Source organism: Electrophorus electricus, unplaced genomic scaffold, assembly GCF_041902795.1.
Source record: "Electrophorus electricus isolate QZ-2024a unplaced genomic scaffold, ASM4190279v1 Scaffold347, whole genome shotgun sequence".
Taxonomy (NCBI): Eukaryota; Metazoa; Chordata; class Actinopteri; order Gymnotiformes; family Gymnotidae; genus Electrophorus; species Electrophorus electricus.
This window is the reverse complement of record NW_027658635.1, coordinates 1-7,500: the sequence shown is the minus strand read 5'-3', so window position 1 is coordinate 7,500 and position 7,500 is coordinate 1. Positions and strand designations below refer to the sequence as shown.

At 53.1% G+C, this 7,500-nt stretch overlaps 1 pseudogene; it reads left to right on the top strand.

Moving 5' to 3' along the window:
- Positions 1 to 6,282: 6,282 nt before the first annotated feature.
- Positions 6,283 to 7,500, top strand: LOC145655800 (18S ribosomal RNA; annotated as a pseudogene; the record flags this gene model as incomplete).

Below are 7,500 nucleotides of genomic sequence, written 5' to 3'. Positions count from 1 at the left end.
AGTAGTAGTAGTAGTAGTAGTAGTATGATTTAAAGGTACAAAGTGAATGAAGTGTGCCCAGGCCCACAGCTACTTTGCTGGGCATGACTGTGTTTGACCTCTTGGGCCTGAAAGTCTATTTCTAGGCTTATATAAAGGGTCAAACTTCTTGAAGTGTGCCCAGGCCCAGATCTACTTTGCTGGGCATGACTGTGTTTGACCTCTTGGGCCTGGAAGTCTGGTAGTAGTAGTAGTAGTAGTAGTAGTAGTAGTAGTATGATTTAAAGGTACAAAGTGAATGAAGTGTGCCCAGGCCCAGAGCTACTTTGCTGGGCATGACTGTGTTTGACCTCTTGGGCCTGGAAGTCTATTTCTAGGCTTATATAAAGGGTCAAACTTCTTGAAGTGTGCCCAGGCCCAGAGCTACTTTGCTGTGTATGACTGTGTGACCTCTTGGCCCTGGAATTCTGGTGGTAGTAGTAGTATGATTTAAAGGCACAAAGTGAATGAAGTGTGCCCAGGCCCAGAGCTACTTTGCTGGGCATGACTGTGTTTGACCTCTTGGGCCTGGAAGTCTGGTAGTAGTAGTAGTAGTAGTAGTAGTAGTAGTAGTAGTAGTAGTAGTATGATTTAAAGGTACAAAGTGAATGAAGTGTGCCCAGGCCCAGAGCTACTTTGCTGGGCATGACTGTGTTTGACCTCTTGGGCCTGGAAGTCTATTTCTAGGCTTATATAAAGGGTCAAACATCTTGAAGTGTGCCCAGGCCCAGAGCTACTTTGCTGGGCATGAATGTGTTTGAACTCTTGGGCCTGGAAGTCTGGTAGTAGTAGTATGATTTAAAGGCACAAAGTGATTGAAGTGAGCCCAGGCCCAGAGCTACTTTGCTGGGCATGAATGTGTTTGAACTCTTGGGCCTGGAAGTCTGGTAGTAGTAGTAGTAGTAGTAGTAGTAGTAGTAGTAGTAGTAGTATGATTTAAAGGTACAAAGTGAATGAAGTGTGCCCAGGCCCAGAGCTACTTTGCTGGGCATGACTGTGTTTGACGTCTTGGGCCTGGAAGTCTGGTAGTAGTAGTATGATTTAAAGGTACAAAGTGAATGAAGTGTGCCCAGGCCCAGAGCTACTTTGCTGGGCATGACTGTGTTTGACCTCTTGGCTCTGGAAGTCTATTTCTAGGCTTATATAAAGGGTCAAACTTCTTGAAGTGTGCCCAGGCCCAGAGCTACTTTGCTGGGCATGACTGTGTTTGACCTCTGGGGCCTGGAAGTCTGGTAGTAGTAGTATGATTTAAAGGCACAAAGTGATTGAAGTGTGCCCAGGCCCAGAGCTACTTTGCTGGGCATGAATGTGTTTGAACTCTTGGGCCTGGAAGTCTGGTAGTAGTAGTATGATTTAAAGGCACAAAGTGAATGAAGTGTGCCCAGGCCCAGAGCTACTTTGCTGGGCATGACTGTGTTTGACCTCTTGGCTCTGGAAGTCTATTTCTAGGCTTATATACAGGGTCAAACATCTTGAAGTGTGCCCAGGCCCAGAGCTACTTTGCTGGGCATGAATGTGTTTGAACTCTTGGGCCTGGAAGTCTGGTAGTAGTAGTATGATTTAAAGGCACAAAGTGATTGAAGTGTGCCCAGGCCCAGAGCTACTTTGCTGGGCATGACTGTGTTTGACCTCTTGGGCCTGGAAGTCTGGTAGTAGTAGTATGATTTAAAGGCACAAAGTGATTGAAGTGTGCCCAGGCCCAGAGCTACTTTGCTGGGCATGAATGTGTTTGACCTCTTGGGCCTGGAAGTCTGGTGGTAGTAGTAGTATGATTTAAAGGCACAAAGTGAATGAAGTGTGCCCAGGCCCAGAGCTACTTTGCTGTGCATGACTGTGTTTGACCTCTTGGCTCTGGAAGTCTATTTCTAGGCTTATATAAAGGGTCAAACTTCTTGAAGTGTGCCCAGGCCCAGAGCTACTTTGCTGGGCATGACTGTGTTTGACCTCTGGGGCCTGGAAGTCTGGTAGTAGTAGTATGATTTAAAGGCACAAAGTGATTGAAGTGTGCCCAGGCCCAGAGCTACTTTGCTGGGCATGAATGTGTTTGAACTCTTGGGCCTGGAAGTCTGGTAGTAGTAGTATGATTTAAAGGCACAAAGTGAATGAAGTGTGCCCAGGCCCAGAGCTACTTTGCTGGGCATGACTGTGTTTGACCTCTTGGCTCTGGAAGTCTATTTCTAGGCTTATATACAGGGTCAAACATCTTGAAGTGTGCCCAGGCCCAGAGCTACTTTGCTGGGCATGAATGTGTTTGAACTCTTGGGCCTGGAAGTCTGGTAGTAGTAGTATGATTTAAAGGCACAAAGTGATTGAAGTGTGCCCAGGCCCAGAGCTACTTTGCTGGGCATGACTGTGTTTGACCTCTTGGCTCTGGAAGTCTATTTCTAGGCTTATATAAAGGGTCAAACATCTTGAAGTGTGCCCAGGCCCAGAGCTACTTTGCTGGGCATGAATGTGTTTGAACTCTTGGGCCTGGAAGTCTGGTAGTAGTAGTATGATTTAAAGGCACAAAGTGATTGAAGTGTGCCCAGGCCCAGAGCTACTTTGCTGGGCATGACTGTGTTTGACCTCTTGGGCCTGGAAGTCTGGTGGTAGTAGTAGTATGATTTAAAGGCACAAAGTGATTGAAGTGTGCCCAGGCCCAGAGCTACTTTGCTGGGCATGAATGTGTTTGAACTCTTGGGCCTGGAAGTCTATTTCTAGGCTTATATAAAGGGTCAAACATCTTGAAGTGTGCCCAGGCCCAGAGCTACTTTGCTGTGCATGACTGTGGTTGACCTCTTGGCCCTGGAAGTCTGGTGGTAGTAGTAGTATGATTTAAAGGCACAAAGTGAATGAAGTGTGCCCAGGCCCAGAGCTACTTTGCTGGGCATGAATGTGTTTGAACTCTTGGGCCTGGAAGTCTGGTAGTAGTAGTAGTAGTAGTAGTAGTAGTAGTAGTAGTAGTATGATTTAAAGGCACAAAGTGCTTGAAGTGTGCCCAGGCCCAGAGCTACTTTGCTGTGCATGACTGTGTTTGACCTCTTGGCTCTGGAAGTCTATTTCTAGGCTTATATAAAGGGTCAAACTTCTTGAAGTGTGCCCAGGCCCAGAGCTACTTTGCTGTGTATGACTGTGTGACCTCTTGGCCCTGGAATTCTGGTGGTAGTAGTAGTATGATTTAAAGGCACAAAGTGAATGAAGTGTGCCCAGGCCCAGAGCTACTTTGCTGGGCATGACTGTGTTTGACCTCTTGGGCCTGGAAGTCTGGTAGTAGTAGTATGATTTAAAGGCACAAAGTGATTGAAGTGTGCCCAGGCCCAGAGCTACTTTGCTGGGCATGAATGTGTTTGAACTCTTGGGCCTGGAAGTCTATTTCTAGGCTTATATAAAGGGACAAACTTCTTGAAGTGTGCCCAGGCCCAGAGCTACTTTGCTGTGTATGACTGTGTGACCTCTTGGCCCTGGAATTCTGGTGGTAGTAGTAGTAGTAGTAGTATGATTTAAAGGTACAAAGTGAATGAAGTGTGCCCAGGCCCAGAGCCAGGCCTGGGCAGCAGGGGGCGCTCCTGGCCATGCCCAGCGAGTTTCGTGCGAATCGGACCTGGTCCGGAAGAGATACGAAGGGAAAACTCATTACTCGTCGGGGTGGCACATCCAGGCTCTCGACCCTCCCAAAGCGTCCGACCAGGGTGCACCCTGCCGGGCATGGTTAGCCGCCAGCCCCCTTCCTGGAGGTCTGGTTGGCACGGGGTTTTGATTTTTCGGTTTCATATCTCTGGGCTCCTTGGGAGCAGAAAGTCGGTTGAGGGCCCTTTGGAAAGAGCCGGGGCTGCCGTTTAACGCTGTCCAAGCGGCAGGCGAAGCGCACCCACCGTTTTTACGCTATGATTTTTTAAAACCGCCGGGGCGGCAAACACAGGGCCGGTCGGGTTTGAAGACGAATATCTCTTCGGCCCTTGGGAGGAGAGAAGCAGCGCGGGTCACCTTTGAACGCGCTCGCTGCCAGGAACGTCTGGCGTAAAAGTTTCGTGGGAATCGGACGTTCCTAGGCTGAGAAGCGAGCGCCCGCCCTCGGGCGGTCGGGGGCCCCTTTCTCATTCCCCGTCTGGGCTAAAAATACGAGGTCGGACCCGATGGACTCGGGAGACTGGAGAGTACCAGGGAGACCCTGGAAGCAGGCGACCCGACCCACGCTTCGCTGTCTCCTCGGCCCTCGGGAGTAGAAGCGCGGGGACGGTGGCGTGGGCAGCAGGGGGCGCTCCTGGCCATGCCCAGCGAGTTTCGTGCGAATCGGACCTGGTCCGGAAGAGATACGAAGGGAAAACTCATTACTCGTCGGGGTGGCACATCCAGGCTCTCGACCCTCCCAAAGTGTCCGACCAGGGTGCACCCTGCCGGGCTAAGAGAACAGCCAGGTGAACCCTGGAGGTTCCGAACTCCAGACCCCTGGACCCGACGGCTCAGTCCGCCTCAGGTGCACTACAGAGGTCCTCGGGCTGTCCCTGAGTGCATTAAAACGGAAATCAGAATTACTCCCCCGGGTGGCACTTCCAGGCTCTCGACCCTCCCAAAGTGTCCGACCAGGGTGCACCCTGCTGGGCATGGTTAGCCGCCAGCCCCCTTCCTGGAGGTCTGGTTGGCACGGGGTTTTGCAAATAGGTCCCGTCGGGTATATGGGAGAGCAAAGAGAATCAATGGGGTCCAAGCACTAAATTCATCCAGTGGCGTTCTCTGGAAGCCCAAGGGGAGTCCGAGGGGTGTTCGGCCGGCAAGGGGAGCTCTCCCTCGGACACATGATCAAACGCCTGTCCCCTACCGGAAAGTGGTGTGCTCTGGATGCCCCCCCCCCCCCCATCCCCCGAGGGGGGTGCTTATCCCGCGAGGGGAGCCCTCCTCGGGTTAAGTGAACCATCATGCCGATTCCCCTATGGAAGTGGGCACATCCAGGCACACAGTCTGCTTTGCTCTCCCCGACCCGAGTGCGTCTGTTGGGCTGAGTGTACGCCCAGGCAACTGGATCCAATGGCTCAGTCCGCCGCAGCGTGCTTCGACGATGGGTCGTACAGCCATGCCACCAGGGTGGGCGTGTTTGTAAATGTACCAGTGGATTCTCGTCGGCCTGCCACATCCATGGTATCGACCCACCAGGCCTGTCCGACCAGGGGTTGACCCTGGACGGGCACGGTCTGTGGTTTGGCCCTTGTCCTAGATGAAATCGGGCACGGGGTTTTCTGGCCAGGTACCATCGGGTTACTGGGAGAGCGGCTTCGGTCTCCAGGTGAGACCAATGGTGAAGCAGCACGAGGCAATGGAGAGCATGCAAAGCGATGGGGAAGCCATGCACGGCAATGGCCACGAAAAAAAAAAAAAAATCACCACGGAAGGAACGTGAAGAACAAGGAGGAGTGTAGTGACACTGCCCAAAGCTGCCCGGTGTTGCAGGGGTCTATTGGTGTGTTGCTTCCTTGTTTGGTAGAGTGGAGTACCAGACCCGCCAGGGGTAGGCAAACCATTCCCCCTACGGTAAGTGAGGAGCCAGCCATTTGACGAGCGGGTGTCCACGTGTACGGGTGCGAGCGCTATCCCCCCACACGGGGTTAGGCCACGGCCTTAGGTGGACGTCTGCCGACCAGCCCCGGCTGATCCAGAACTTCTGATGTGGAGAGCGGTTTTGACAGATCCTCCCTGGTTCTAGCGGGTCAAGCCTCTGATGGGGGGTGGGGGTTATTTGTAACCCATCCCAGAACTCTCTGGGGGAGACTCAGACGGCCAGTCTGTCTACTCAGTTGTCCTATACTGGTGTCTGTGGTTTGGGAGGAAGGGAGTGCCCTGCTTTGTTGGCCTCCTCTTCAAACCTACCTGGGCCCACGAATCACTCTTCTTGGTTACATCACGAAACGTAGGTTGAGCGAGGCTAGGGGGGAGGGAATTCGACGAGGTCTTTCCCTTGTCCCCCCACCAGCGGCCCACGAAAATCAAAACGGCGTGAAGAGAGGGAACGCCGAAAGCACCTGGAGTCGGCCGTCCGCACCTCCGGAGGAGGTGGACGGGGTACGGTGCGGGCAGGACCGGATGGGACAGCTTTGCATCAAGGTGAGAGGTCGGCGTCCGAAGGCCAGAGGGCGGTGCGCGAGCACGTTTACACTGGCCGCGGAAGCTGTCCTGGGTAGCCCTGTATGGCGTCTGGACCTGACGGCGCACGCACTTACAACCCGCTGCTTCCTAGCCCCCGGAAGGGGAGGCGGATGTCACTCGTGGTTCATCCCAGACCACGGTGCAAACTACCTGGTTGATCCTGCCAGTAACATATGCTTGTCTCAAAGATTAAGCCATGCAGGTCTAAGTGCACACGGCCGGTACAGTGAAACTGCGAATGGCTCATTAAATCAGTTATGGTTCCTTTGATCGCTCCACACGTTACTCGGATAACTGTGGTAATTCTAGAGCTAATACATGCAAACGAGCGCTGACCCTTCGGGGGATGCGTGCATTTATCAGACCCAAAACCCATCCGGGGGGCTCGGGCCCCCCGGCCGCTTTGGTGACTCTAGATAACCTCGGGCCGATCGCGCGCCCTCCGCGGCGGCGACGTCTCATTCGAATGTCTGCCCTATCAACTTTCGATGGTACCATAGTCGGCTACCATGGTGACCACGGGTAACGGGGAATCAGGGTTCGATTCCGGAGAGGGAGCCTGAGAAACGGCTACCACATCCAAGGAAGGCAGCAGGCGCGCAAATTACCCATTCCCGACACGGGGAGGTAGTGACGAAAAATAACGATACAGGTCTCTTTCGAGGCCCTGTAATCGGAATGAGCGTATCCTAAACCCATGGGTGAGGACCCATTGGAGGGCAAGTCTGGTGCCAGCAGCCGCGGTAATTCCAGCTCCAATAGCGTATATTAAAGTTGCTGCAGTTAAAAAGCTCGTAGTTGGATGTCGGGAGTGGGCTGGCGGTCCGCCGCGAGGCGTGCCACCGCCTGTCTCAGACCCTGTCTCCCGGTGCCCCCCGGATGCCCTTGGCTGGGTGTCCGGACGGGGCTCGGAGCGTTTACTTTGAAAAAATTAGAGTGTTCAAAGCGGGCCCGCTTCTCGCCTGAATACCTGAGCTAGGAATAATGGAATAGGACTCCGGTTCTATTTTGTGGGTTTCCTGAACCAGGGCCATGATTAAGAGGGACGGCCGGGGGCATTCGTATTGCGCCGCTAGAGGTGAAATTCTTGGACCGGCGCAAGACGGACGAAAGCGAAAGCATTTGCCAAGAATGTTTTCATTAATCAAGAACGAAAGTCGGAGGTTCGAAGACGATCAGATACCGTCGTAGTTCCGACCGTAAACTATGCCGACCCGCGATCCGGCGGCGTTATTCCCATGACCCGCCGGGCAGCGTGAGGGAAACCACGAGTCTGTGGGTTCCGGGGGGAGTATGGTTGCAAAGCTGAAACTTAAAGGAATTGACGGAAGGGCACCACCAGGAGTGGAGCCTGCGGCTTAATTT